Source organism: Tupaia chinensis, unplaced genomic scaffold (assembly GCF_000334495.1).
Source record: "Tupaia chinensis unplaced genomic scaffold, TupChi_1.0 Scaffold143802_1, whole genome shotgun sequence".
NCBI lineage: Eukaryota > Metazoa > Chordata > Mammalia > Scandentia > Tupaiidae > Tupaia > Tupaia belangeri.
In genome coordinates, this window is record NW_006203652.1 from 233,141 (window position 1) to 247,930 (window position 14,790).

At 45.3% G+C, this 14,790-nt stretch overlaps 2 pseudogenes; one reads left to right on the forward strand and one right to left on the reverse strand.

Moving 5' to 3' along the window:
• The window catches only part of LOC102501808 (dihydrolipoyl dehydrogenase, mitochondrial-like), a 32,888-nt pseudogene extending 23,802 nt beyond the window's left edge, over positions 1-9,086 (forward strand).
• On the reverse strand, positions 7,500-8,093 carry LOC106733463 (ribosome biogenesis protein NSA2 homolog pseudogene; annotated as a pseudogene).
• Positions 9,087-14,790: the final 5,704 nt, after the last annotated feature.

The following is a 14,790-nucleotide window of genomic DNA, read 5'->3' on the forward strand; positions in this document are numbered from 1 at the left end:
CTGCAGAGACCGGTCCCCTACCCCGCGTCTCAGCCCTCTCCCCGGCACAGCAGGCTCCCTGCCCACCCACTGGAAGGCGCACTGGCACAACTGCCCTCAGCTTTCAGCTCTCCAGGAGCTGTCCTCAGATGAAGAGTGGCTTTCCACATAAGGTCACGCCCTGGTGGGAGGCCTGCATCTAGTGGCTAGACGAGGAGGCTCACAGTGGTTTGACCCGTGGCTCAGCTCGCAGTAACTCCCAGGCCTCGCCACCTCGAGGCACTCCGCACCTGCGACCGGGGCCTCTGTCTCGCTTCCTTCTCGCCTCCCACCAGTGCTGCGCCTGTGGACACGCCCCGGGCAGCTTCCTGCTTGGGAATTCCTGTCCCCGAATTTGCTTTTTGGGGAAATTGATGTGCAATATCTACTGAAGTTGGAGAGAAGCCTATTTATGGTCCAGCAATTCCAATATTGATTATATTCCTTAGAAAATCTTGCGTATATTTGCATCAAAAAATATATAGATACACACACACATTCATAGCAACATAATTTTCAAGAACCCCAGCTGGTAAATCTAAGCAAATCGTATGATTTGCAAGAACCCCAGCTGGTAAATCTAAGCAAATCTAAATAGCTATTACTAGAAGAATGGATGGATCAATTGTGGTAAAGTCAGATAGCCAAATGCACACACAACTAGTTAAAATGAATGAGCTTCGGTTCTATATTCTACACGAATGAATCGCATGTATGTGTCTGAGTACATAGTTATATATAGTAATATGTGTGTATACGTATACATGCATGCACAGTGGTGTATCTATTTAGCTCACCATAGGCAAAACGTAAACTACGCCGTTGCAGAGCTATGTTCTTAGGTTTAAAACTATAGGGAAAAGTGATCAGTGTACTAAAGATAGTCGTTGTTTTTGTTTGTTTGTTTGTTTAAAAAATAGATTACAATCAATGGAAGCACACAGTGGGGCCAGATGATGGTGCCACAGTGAACCACGCCTGTGAGGCAGGGGTGCGTGGGGAGAGTCCCCGCTTGGGTCCGGAGAGCTCCCCACGCACAGGGCACGTTCTTGTCTGTGATCTTATCATGGCATCCATACCCCGTCAGGGATGCTGTCCCGCTCCCTCTTCCTCTTTCTCTCTCTCTCTCCTCTCCTCTCTTTCTCTGTTTCTCTTGCTCATGTAATAAATAAAACTTATTTATTTATTTAAAGAACAGGGCGGTCAACCAGTGATGTGGTGGCTAAGGAGGCTGAATCTCACATGGCTGACCAGGTGGTTTAAGTCGTAGTAGATCCAGGAGCTGGAGAAATACAGTGGGCAGGGGGACAGGGGTGCAGGCATGCCTAAGATCACAGGAGAAATGGAGGAGAAAGGATTGCAGTGTGACCATCCCCCACGGGGTGCTTTCTTACTTTCCTTCTCTCTGTCTCTGGTGAGCACGTGAGTCCTCTAGCAAATTAAAACAAACAAAAAATCCTACAGAGGACTTCTGGGAAATAGGATGTTTTAATTTTTTATACCGAGTTTATATAAACATATATGTCTGCTTCTGACGATCTTTAACTTCTGGGAGACAGCATAAAAAATCAGAGTCTGTGTCAGGAAGGGTGATGTGATTCAAACTTACCCGGGTTGTGAACCTTTATGAGATGTCCAGAGCCCATCTATCTCAACAGCATATCCCTAGAAAAATCAATGAGTCTTAAGACTTGCTGAAGCATAAACCACCTTGAAACTAGGTTTTCTTTAGTCATAAGACTGTCTCTTAAAGAAGATAAAGCCTCGAGCCTTTGGTGTAACGCTCATGCAATCAAATTTAACTCATGATGTTCTGTTCAAATACTGGTTCTTAGGTGTCTTTAAGTAAGACTGCTTTAAGGACCATATTACATATGCTTAGCAGCCCTGTCCCTCAGTGTGTGGCTCCCCTCAATGTACCCAGGAAGGCCAGCTTCTCACTGTGGCTCTTCCTGGTGGGTTCTGGACCGTGCTCTCGCGGGCTGTGGTGAAGGGTCAGATGGCTGAGAGGGACAGCCCAAGGCTGCAGAGCAGTCTGCACAGCTGGTCTGTGCTTCCTGGCTGTACCTCTGAGACCCGCTGACTGAAGTATTGCTCTGTTGGGCAGAAGAGACCCTGCAGGCTACTGAAAATCTAAGGCCCACTGACCTTTCTCCGGTATCAGTTACCACCGCCTTGCCCAGACTCATGCCAGGCCGCGGCTTTAAACTACTCTCCATTCATCTTCTCACTCATCTAGTCATTCGATGTGTGCGTATCAGATGCCTGCTTTGCCCAGGCAGTATTCTTAGAACAAGAGGATATAAAGGAGAGAAGGAGAGACGATAAGAATTCCTGCCACAGGACAGCAGACGGCGTAATGGCTATGTCACTGGACTCCATGTAGCTGACTGGGGTCTGAGCCCTAGGCCCAGCGGCTTAAAACTCACACCCAGCATGTGTGTGTGCATGCCCAAAATCCCAAGAGGAGAACGGAGGAGAAGGGATTGCAGCCTGGCCATCCCCCCTGGGGACTGAGTTCTTGCTTTCTGTCTTTGTCTCTCTCCACCTCTCCTAATGAGTGCATGCACCCCACAGCAAAAATCTCTTAAAAAAAAAAAAATCCTGCCTCAACAAGCTAATCGTTCTGTCAGGGACCCTCCAAGGCACCTGAGGGAGATAGAAAGCAGCTTGAAAGCTCACCTCGTGGGCCTATGGGTAAGCCTGTAGTATCTAGAAAACAAAGAGAGGAAAATCAAAACACATCTGATTCTGGCTCCTCACATGAAACGGGATAATTAGTTCTAAATGGGTCAGAACATGATCTCCACGTCTTCTACATTGTTTCTAATTTTAATTAGCAAGTTTCTGATGGAAAGTGGTGCAAGCAGGTCACGGACGCTCACAAACAAGAGGGTTCGTCAGAATCCGGGGACGTCCTGCTTATCTGGATTCTACCTGACGTTGGTTCAAGTCTTCCTCTATTTTTTCTGACAGAGAGAGTTCCAAAACATTTTTCAACTTCTTTATACCTTAGACACCTGGACCCTTCGATGTCTGGGACCTCAGACCGCACTGAGAAGTGAGTGAGACTGTGGACTGATCGTGCACGGTGCCAGAGCCCGCCCCGTCGGTGTCCTCACCCGCATCCGCTCCGCACTCTTGTTCCTCACAGAGCCCCAGCAGGGCCCTCGTGGGCCTCTCAGCCGCTCTGATTCCATAGGTTTGACAGTCGTCTCTAGCCTCAGGGTTTGGCCCCGATTAGCTTAAGGTACTCTGGGTACCCTGCTTTTCTGGACATTGAGTTAAAAACGCACAGGGGCCACGTTGGACAAGGAAGCTTAGACGGAGGATTTTTGCCATGGAGTATGTGCTTCCTCCAGAGAGATGGACAGGAGAGGGAGAGTGAGAAATCACCCCCTGGGGTGGGGTGGTCATGATGCAATCCCTTCTCCTCCATTCTCTTCTCAGGAATTTGGACATGCATGTACATGCGCCTGGCATGTTTTCATGCTGCAGGTTCGGACTCAGTTGTGCAGTCGGCCATGTGAGATCAAGCACCTTGACCACCATGCCACTTGCTGGTCCACAGGGGGATATGTCCTGTGGACTTGGAGAAGGAAGGTTTCTTCTTCCACGTGATCTCCGCAAGGACACCCTCCCACTGCTGCTGGGTGTGAAGGAGGAAACGCTGCCCAGCAGGGGCGTGCAGGGACGCTGATGTCCTGAGACATGACGAGAGAGCATGCAGTTCCATCTTCTGTGACTTTGCCGAGCTGCTGCACCACACCTCCTGTGGACATGTGTTCATTGTATCAACATTCTCTTTATTTTGTAGACCTGTTGATTTGTGTGATAATCAATAAAAACATTCTAAAGACCTCAGTACAAAACACCTCTTCATTAAATATAGCAGTTATAGTTGATTCAAATGGCAAAATGTTTTTAATTTAGCTTAGAAATTTATTAAAAGCATCCGTGAATTTTAAAAACATGGTACATATTTTTAAATGGTATGCGGGCATATGGCCTGTAAAATTTTACTAAATGTTTAATTTCTCTTCTGGCATGGAATACTAAAAAGAGAAGACCTGGAAGGGAAGATATGGGCTTATATTCTTTAATCTACCATACAAATTAAGATTCATATATCTACGTTTAATCCTAGTAATAGTCAGCTATCTTGCCTACCTACCTCCCCACTGGCTTTGATTTCGCTGCAACTTGTTCTTTCTTGCCCCCAGAAAATGCCTCCAAATCCGCAAACTTGTCAGGTTTCACAAGCATGTAATTTTACTTTAGCTAAATTTTAAACACCAGCAAGAGGTGAATGTGACACAGAAACTGTGAAAGAGTCTTATCTACAGTGACACAACTGCTGCCGCCCTAATACCTACTGAGGGGCACAGAATGCCGGTGTGACAACTCTGAAATTGCTCGTGACATCTGCATGAATACCAAATAGATTCGTCATGTTCAGACTTATTACAAAAAGCACTTTCTGAATTTTAAGTGATTAAGACGCTTACAAATTAATAGTTACCAAGCGAGTGGCTTTCTACTATACATACATTATTTAAAGATCACAGTTCAGTTCAACGGAGGGAGTGACGCAAATATTACCACTTAGTAGCAAGTGTCATCAACAGTAAGCTGTGTCGTTCCGAATGCTTTCAAATGGCATTATTTTAAGAAGAGTACACCCGCCCCCACTGGAGGTGCTGCCTGTCAATCACTCCGTCTCCCTGGAGTGAACGGAGGAAGGGAGTGATCAATGGCCGTCCCAGGCGGAATTTGCCTTTTTGCAATCCCATTCCCCACTGCACTAGCTGCAATTTTATAGAGATATAAATCACAAAGAAATAAGAAGCCAGTAATGAGATAGAAGTATATTTGAAATATGGATGCAAATTCTCGCCACCTGCTGAGCGAAAGTAGTCTGCAGAGATGGCTGGAAACTGCAGTGCCATTAGCATCTCGTAAGCCCTGAATTTGTAGCCGAAGAATAGAGGAATTATGCCTGGGAGAAGCCAAAGGCCTGCGATTTATCTCTCAGCAGAATGTTTCAGCCACATCCACATAAATATTTTAACAGGAATTTAATTTTTATTTTAGTCACACAATAAATCTTTTTATTACACACCATCGTTTTGTCCTATATGAGTTGCCTTTTTCTTGCCATTTGTGTTCAGACTTCCTTTGTGTTTGATAAATACAATTTTAATATACAAAGGGACAATGGTTTTATTGACACAAGAGCCTTGCCGGGGGCTGTTTAATTTTAGCGATGAATGCTATTACTTTAATAGGATTTATAGAGCTACTGCCTCCCTGTACAGGTTTATCTAGGACCTGGCCATTTGCTCGCAGGCCCTCAGGGGACTAGGAAACTAGAGGCAGGGAGGGGGTGGGGGTAAGCCACCTACTTGTGGTTGCTCTTACTGGTTGTCGTCATGGAGTGACTGGAAGAACGCAGGTCGCTGTGTGTTCCATCTCTCTGCGAGCGTGTTCCACCAAGGGGAACGTGAGCATCGTGGGTGCTGTGGGTCTGACGAGGCTGACTTTTAAGAGTCATGGTCACACGGCTCGTTTGACTATAGTCTGCTGTACACAGTTAAAGCGGTGGTCAGTCCTGTTGAACCGTCAGGAGGAAAATAAAAGACACTGGCTTCCATGTAGCTGCAGAGAAAGCGCAGCACCGAGCTGCCTTATCGATCTGATGCATAGCGGGTGTCTATCCCGGAACCAGTATTTCAAAGAGGCTGGACAGTCGTGGTCGAGATATTGAGAGTGCTATTGCAAACGGACCCCATCGGCTGGGGTTTGGGCGGGCTTTGTCTCTGCCTGTGTCAAATCCTCTTACACTGTATTTGGAAATACTCTGTGCTATGACATTTTACTTGAAAAATGAAGACAGAATTGAGAATTTAATTTTGAGGGTAGGAGAGCCTGAAAAAGAAAAATATCATTATTGAAACATGAAACACCTACAGGAAAGCTTGCTGGAATTGAGATTAAGTCTGTGTGAACAGGGTTAAGAAGAGAACCATAGTGTGTTGAAGGAAGTGAGACATTAAGAAGAGTTTAAGGGAACCAGCAGTTAGCGTAATGGCTATGTTGCTGGATTCCCATGTAGTCGACCGCGGTTCTCGTCCTGGACCTGGTGGCTTAAAACTCACGCCGGGCGCGTGTGCGTGCGTGCCCAAGATCCCAAGAGGAGAATGGAGGAGAAGGGATTGCGGTGTGACCATCCCTCCTGGGGGGTGATTTCTCACTTTCTGTCTCTATGTCTCTCTCTGTCTGTCTGGCGAGTGCAAGCGCCCTATAGTGAAAAAAAACTCTCCAAAAAAAAAAAAAAAAAGGAAGAGTTTAAGACAAATGATTTTATTTTTTTTAGCATTCCTATTTGTATAGAAGAAAAAGGTAGATTTTTAGTTTTCCCGATTAATCGCCATTTAAAATAGAAATGAAGGGGGTGGAAAGAAAAGTACTGAGGCCAAATGCAGACCTGGGCTTGTGTACTGCTCCTTGGCCAAGAGAGGCCACTTCAATCAAATATCTCATGGCCTCCGGGGAGTTTCTGGTGCCGCTGAGAACTTTGCAGAGCAGCGGATTGATGCTGATGTAACAGCGATGGGTTCTGGTCCTGGAGGCTGTGTTGCTGCTATTAAAGCTGCCCAGTTAGGCTTTCAGACAGTCTGCGTTGAGGACAATGAAACACTTGGTGGAACAAGCTTGAATGTTGGTTGTATTCCTTCTACGGCTGTATTGACTAACTCTCATTATTACCATATGGCCCATGGATAAGATTTTGCACCCAGGGGAACTGAAATGTCCGGAGTTGGCTTGAATTTAGACAAGATGATGGAGCAGAAGACGACTGCAGTAACAGCTCCCGCAGGTGGAAGTGCCCATTTCCTCAAGCAGAATAGGGCTGATTATGTAAATGGGTATGGAAAAAGAACTGGCAAGAATCAGGTCACTGCTACGAAAGCTGATGGCGGCACTAAGTTATCCACACAAAGCACATTATTTATTTATTTATTTATGTAAAACCAGGCCACTTCAATGTTTTTGTACACTTTAATAAATAATCTTTTTTTTTTTTTTTGAGAGATTTTCACTGTAGGGCGCGTGCGCTCGCCAGACAAGACATAGAGACAGAAAGCGAGAAATCACCCCCCAGGGGGGATGGTCACGCCGCAATCCTTTCTCCTCCATTCTCCTCTCGGGATCTTGGGCACGTACGCACACGCACCCAGCGTGAGTTTTAAGCCACCGGGTCCGGGACGTGAACCGCGGTCGACTACGTGGGAGTCCAGCGACATAGCCATTACGCTAACTGCTGGTTCCCAATAAATAATCTTTTGATGACTGCAGACATGTAAGGCCGGCTATATTCAGAAACATCAGTCATGATGGTTTCCCAGACTGGCGAATCATCTTCAAAAATTACAAGGAGTTACTTGTACGCAACTGCTCTCAAACCAGTAAGACAGCATTTACGCAGCCATCATTTTCAGGAATGTTGGTAACTTGGGTATATTTCCCCCAAATAACCTTGCCTCCTTGTGTCACAAGGCTCAAGTGGTTTGGGTGGTTTTCTAGGAAAGCCATCTCCAACAAAGCAGACGTTTGTAACCATCCTCTTCCATGCCTCCTTCTTTCCCTTTCCTGTTCGAATAACTTTTAACACTTCTGTTTCTCCCTGGGCTCGAACTTTGGGTAGAGGGACTTCCCATTTTCCCGCTTTCTCTTTCCGCTTTTGTTTGATCATAATGGAAAGTACTTTAGCTCGGGACTGTCCTTCTCTGCCCAACAGATAGGCAGGGTGTGCTCCCTGTGGAGTCTTTCCATCACTCTCCTGTTTGGTGTTCCTCTTTTCATGCATCTTGATAGTCTTTTTCATTTGTATTTCCTCAGCATGGCGCTGTCTGTGATAGAGCTTAGCCTTCAGACCAGTCACCTTTTGCACCTTCTTTGAACGTTCATGAGCCTCCTCCCCACTTTCCTTCTTTCTTTCTCGTTTTCTCATAGTAATCCAAATGGTATCCATAGCGTTTATGATGTAATTCAATGTATTCATTTCGTGGCATAGTGAGGGCCACAGAGTCACTGGGAGCAGCCTCCCGGACATAAAGAAGTCGTCAACTTTCAGGTCTCAGAGACCCATAAGCAGACCTGACACAGTCTGGAGTCCAAAGCGCATCCTTACAGCTTCGGGTTCAGAAGTCACTCCTTTTCCTGGAATCATGACTGATGAAGATACAATAGTGTCATGTACAGGTGCTTTATCTTTAAAAAAAAGTTCCAGAAAAAAATGGTCTTTATTGATTCAGGAGTAATAGGTGTAGAACTGGGTTCAGTTTGGCAAAGACTTGGTGCCCCCAAAAGTCAGGTGGGAAGATCGATGTTTCTATTGAAGCTGCTGCTGGTGGTAAAGCCGAGGTTCTCACTTGTGATGTACCCTTGGTTTGCATCGGTCGATGACCCATTACTCAGAATTTGGCACTAGAAGAGCTTGGAATTGAACTAGGTTCCACAGGGAGAGTTCCAGTCAACGGCAGATTCCAAACTGAAATTCTAAGCACCTATGCGATTGGCGATGTGGTCCCTGGTCCAAGCCTGGCTCACAAAGCAGAAGGTGAGGCATCACCCGAGTGGGAGGATGGTGGTGGTGCCGTGCCATTGACTGCAGCTGTGCGCCATCAGTGACTCGCACACATCCTGAAGGTGCGTGGGTTCGCGATCAGAGGAGGGATTGAGTACAAGGTTGGGAAATTCCCATTTGCTGTGGATAGCAGAGCTAAGAAACGCTGACCCAGATGGCGTGGTGAAGAGTCTTGAGTAGAAATCGACAGAGTACTAGGAGCACGTATTCTGAGACCAGGTGCTAGAGAAATGGTTAATGAAGCTGCTCTTGCTTTGGAAGACGGAGCATCCTGTGAAGGTATAGTGGAGTCTGCCACGTACTCTGACCTTATCCGAAGCTTTTAGAGAAGCCAACCTGGCTGCATCATTTGGCAAATCAATCAACTTTTAGAAGATGATATTTTTCTGAAATTTCCTGGAAGCTTTTGTAGAGGTTACATTTCTGAACAGATTTTGCTCTCAGCTCCAAGGATTCCTTGGACTGAAATATGAAACTTCCAGAAGGTATCTAATAGGTCTTGAAAAAATGGAATAATTTCATACCTATATTTTAAATTCAGTATTTCAGTACATTAATGTGCAAAAGAGGTCCTACTACTAGTAGGATCTTGGACATCTTTCATCAACCCATATTTTCATGCTATTTATAAAAGGTTCACCCTCACTGAATTGATGTTAAGTAGCTTGCATCTTTGATACAGTAAAGTTGGATTTATTTTTACATGGATGGAGTTGTATGGGAACAGTTGAAATAAGGTGATCAAGTTATTTTAAATTTGTTTTTCATTTTGGAAACAAGTCAGTCACTAGAGCAAGATTGAAATATGTATAAACAAAACTGAAATCAATGAAATATAGTAGTCTCTTTGTTTTATTTAACTGCATATTCTTGCAGTTTAGAGGCAGAATTTATGTTTAATAAGAGGTTTTTAAGTTCCATTGAGGATTACAGTCTGAAGGATATACAGTTTCCAAATTAAGAGCATCTATCTACAAAACGATATTAAATGGAAACTCAAATGTATCACAGTAGGGAATGATCTATTAAAATAAGCATGTCTTAATTATAAAAAAAAAAAAATGAAAATGAAGGGGCCAGCAGGTGGCATGGTAGTTAAGGTGCTAGATTCCCACATGGCCAACTGTGGTTTGAGGCCCTGACCTAGTTTCTTTCTTTCTCATTTCTTTCTCTCTCATTGATTAATTAAAATAATAATAATAATAAAATTTAATAAATAATCCTTTTACAAAATATAAATAGTATGAATGAAACTGAGTTTATTAGTCTACTGTGCATAAATGAAAGAAAATTTTTTAGGAAAAACTAGTAAATATTCTTTGTTGAAAATTCAAACAATAGAGTAAGATATAAAAAAAATACTAACGAGGATCAGCAGTTGGCATAATGGCTATGTCGCTGGACTCCCATGTAGTTGACCGCGGTTCGACTCCTGGATCCGGTGGCTTAAATTCACACCAGGCACGTGCGCATTCATGCCCAAGATCCGGAGAGGAGAATGGAGGAAAAGGGATTGAAGTATGGCCAACCCCCCCCGGGGGGGGGATGATTTCTCGCTTTCTGTCTCTCTGTCTCTCTCTGTCTTTCTGGCGAGCACACGTGCCCTATAGCAAAAACCTCTCAAAAAAGATAAAAAGAATAATAAGAAAATAAAGGTACCAAGCGAGCCACAGAGGGCTGTCTGTAAGCAGTAAGTAGACTTCGTACATCTAAGGTAAGCGAGGTAGCATCCATTTATTCCCCAGTATGCAGAGTCATTCTCTGCGGTCATGTAATATTTCTAGGAAGACACTCGTGTTTATTACATAGATGGAAGAAAAATATTTATTAGACTTTAGACTATGCAATAAAGCACTCACACAAAAAAAAAAACAGTGAAAATGCAGATATTTGGAAAAATAATGTGGGCTAACAGATAAAAATAGTGATTTAATTCTCATCATTTGCTTAGGAATAAAGACAGTCTCACAAACTAGATCTCTGGCTGTAATTGGCCTGCACGCTACCATTTCTGCCTTATTTACCATCACTTTTCTTTTCTTTTTCTTTTTAGCGTTTGCAATCGGGCATGAGAGTTCACAGGAGAGAGAGAGGGAAATAGAGAGGGGAAATGCAAAACACCCTCCAGGAGGGACGGCCATGCCACAGTCCCTTCTCCCCCAGGGTCCTCTTCCCCACGCCACCTGCTAGCCCCCCGGTTTACTCCCCTCATTAGCTCTGTTTGTGCTTTTCCCTTCCTCCCTGTATGTGAATTCTATCGACACGCATACCCAGGCCCAGGAAATGCGCTGCCTTTGGTTGTGTCCACTGTCACCCACGCCTAACTCACCCATTGTCCGTCCTTAATCATGCACGGCTCCAGGCCCTGCCTCTATGGATACAGCTCTGAAAGAAGCAGTCTCTCTTCCCTCAGCTTCCTGGAAACAGCTCATTGACTCTTCCCCCACTTTTAAAATCGCTCATAGTACATGGTCAGCTCTTCAAGGCTACGCTCGCTATCTGATTTATCTTTGTATCTCCAACAGTTTCCAACATATCGAACACTCAGGCATGTCTGTCCAACGGGTGGACAAATTACCTTGCATGCTTTCTGAGGAATCGTTTCTTTACCAGAAATAAAGTGAGCACAGGCTTTTTTTTTTTTTTTTTTTTTTTTTTAAATCTAAGTTAAATGGATAAAATCAGGACCAGCAGATCACTGGACTCCCATGGAGTCAACCACGGTTCAAGTCTTGAACCTGGTGGCTTAAACTCATGCAGGGTGCATGTGCGTACATGCCCAAAACCCTGAGAGGAGAATGGAGGAGAAGGGATTGCAGTGTGGCCATCCCCCCTGGGGGGGGTGATTTCTCACTTTCAGTCTCTCTGTTTGTCTCTCTCTCTCCAGCAAGTGCCTGCACCCTACAGCAAAAATCTCTCTCTAAAAAAAGTAATAAATTTGGGCCGGCAAGTGGCATGGTGGTTAAAGGCGCTGGACTCCCACATGGCCGACCATGGTTCAAGTCTCGGACCTGGTGGCTTGCTTTCTCACTTCCTCTCTCTCTCTCTCTGTCTCTCTCTGATTAGACTGGAAAATAATAATGATAATAATAATAAATAAAGTTAATTCTTAAATAAAAATATTTAAAACATCTTTTAAAAAAGTGATAAATTTGGTACCATCGTTTAGTTTTAATTACGGTGTGCAATCGGATGTCCTGGCTAATTACCGTGGTTTCAGACCCCGAATCCGCCACGTTACCTGAGGCCGTTGCCCCAGCCTCCTCACTGCCGAGGGCGGACCGTGACCGCTCAGCGCCGACTGGGTGACTGCTCGCTCGCAACGGGGCAAAGGGTGCGAAGCCTGAGCCTCAGCTTCGGTCATCATTGCTGCAATTATGCCTTTTATGGTTAGTGTTCAAACCCCTCTCCTATCAGCTCCCAGGAAAAATCCGTTCTTTCCTGTTGAGAAGTTACGTATCACAAGCTTGACTCTCGGCCTGTGTGTCTTCCTGTGTTGGAAGTGCTGTAAGCCAGTCGGCATCCCGTTGGCCTCTGGTCTGTTGGAGTTAGCGCCTGCTGCCCTAATCACGCTGCTTCACGCCTCCGTGAGAACAGGTACGAGGCCTCCTTACGGTCACGTCTCCACGATGCTCTCTTCTTGTAGAAAATAATCACAGAAAACACTTCATCTTTTACCTTTGTTAAATGCGAGAAAATCGCCTTATCTGTTCTGACTACCAAATCTCCTATTTGTTGAGAAGACAGTTGGAGGGACATGACGTTCTGACAAGGAGTAAATGGGGCCGGGCTCCAAACAGGTCATGTTCCTGGAGAAAGGTGGCTGGGACGAGGGGCAAATGAATTGAGTCTCTGAAACAAGGACAATGGAACTGTTAGAGACTGATGTCACATCTCAACAGCTGAGTTACCTGAAAGCACGTTTCTGTGCTCATACGTCTGAATTCCAATTTTGTTTTGTCTGTGGTAGCTAAGGCATCAAATCCACCTGGCAGCTAAGGCATCGAATCCCACGTGCAGGCCCTCCTGCGCAGGTCAGTGCTCACCTGGCTGCTTCAGAAGCAGGCCGGACACAGGCGTGTGCACCCAAAATCCCAAGGGAGGGGGATGGAGAAGGGGCTGCAGGTGACCATGCTCCGGGGCATGCCCTCGTCTTTTCTCTCTCCGGTAAGTGCATGTGCACACACACACACACACACACACACACACACACACATGCGAAAAAGCAAAAAGGTTTTGCAGCCCCCTGCTCAGTCCTGGGTGAAGGTTAGCTGAGGGTGAAAGAGCATGTGCCACGTGCCCTGTTCTTCACAGAAGGGAGGTCAGCACGGCGTCTCTCTGCCTCTCTCTGACTATGTGCTGAGGTCAGCCGGGGTTGGGGAAGCAAGACACGCACAGCAAAGCGACAGTGACGACATTGACTAAGACCTTGGTTTTCTCCACCGAGAGCTGCAGTTTTGCCTCATGGTTTCCATTTTCCACTTAATGATATATACTTTTTTCATTTTTAATTCATTTTAGTTAATTCATCCATTTATTTTGTTGAGAGATTTTTGCTATAGGGCACATGCATTCACCAGAGAGACAGAAAATGAGACTTCATTCCCTAGGGGGATGGCCACGCCACCGTCCCCTCTCCTCCCTTCTCCCCTTGGGATCTTGGGTACATGTGCACATGTGTCCAACACGAGTTTCAAGCCTCCTAGTCCAGAACTCACACTGTGGTCATAAAGACCAGCCTTTGGATGGTAGATGTTTGAGTGGGTTAGATTTTATAAAATATGTTTTGCTTCCTTCGTAAGTAATTCCAGCTTCCCTACATCCCGGGGCCGGGATACAGAGAAGCTGATTTTACTGATAAGAACAGTTTCTCGACCTCCCACTATTGACACTTGCGGCCAGGTGGTTCCCCGTCTGCCTGGGTTGTGACTTACAGGGAGTTCGGCAGTGGCCGGTCAGTAGCGCCTCCTTGAGGCTGTGACAGCCAGAGGCGTGTCCAAACATTGTCAGATGTTCCCTGGGGCGTAATCAACCCCACTGGAGAACCATTGGTGCAGAAGAATAATTAATGAACACATTTAGCAAGTGTTAATTAGGTTCTAAACACTGCGCTTGGTGCTTTACAGTCAACCCTAAGAAGTACAATTGCTTATTGCTTTCAGTCTTACAGATGAACAACGGAAATCCAGGCAAGTCCAGTAATTTCCCTAAGATTACAAAAAATAAATAATCAACTTTTTCTTGTTTACCATATTGTCTGTTCTGATATTTCTTTTGACACTCTCAATTGTAAAAATAGCCATTATAAAAAAGGAAAAGGGATACATTTGTTAGAGTTGCAATTTAGGATACAGATAGAAAAAAGACACAAAATTAGAACAGCTATAAAGAAATAGTAAGTAAGGCCACACCAGGTGGAGCAGTCTGCAGAGAACTGGACTAGGTGCTGGGAGTCGCGTGGCCCATGGCTGGTCAGATCCCGGTGTCTGCCTGAGAGGATGCGGGGTGTGTGTGGGCCCCAGAACCCGAGGAGCTGGAGGGTTGGGGAGAGGAATACGGCGTGAGGGGCTGGTCGGAGTGCCGCTCTCTCATAACCAGACACAGAGTCTCTATAATTAAAAACAGTGTAAGACGGGAAGCAATGTGAGGGCTCTGGGCTGTGCTGGACGGCCGTTCCTTCCAGACAGCAGGCTTCCTGTGTGCAGTCGTTCCTGCAGCGCACATTGGCTAATCCAGCTCTAGCAGACTGTGGAGACCCACAGCAACGTGGGACCTTAGACGGGGACTGGGCCCCAGAGCAGAAGCGTCACGGGAAACGCTGGCGATGTCTCTGCAGTGCTTCGGAGGGCTGCTCCTCTGCTCCTCACTTACGACGGTCACGCAAGAAGGGGCACTAGGTGAAGGGTGTCTGAGACTTGCCTTGCCACCTGGCTAGTTTTTTTTTTTTTTTTTTTTTTTTTTTTGGTAAGTATAACATTTAAAACTAAAATTTAAAACACAGAAAATGAAATGTCATATTGTACTATAAAGCAGGAGAGTTAAAATAGGATCCTATTGTTATTCTACTACTTTTCATTAGCAGTTTTTTTTTTTCCTTAAAAAAAAAAAACCAGCAAACGCCA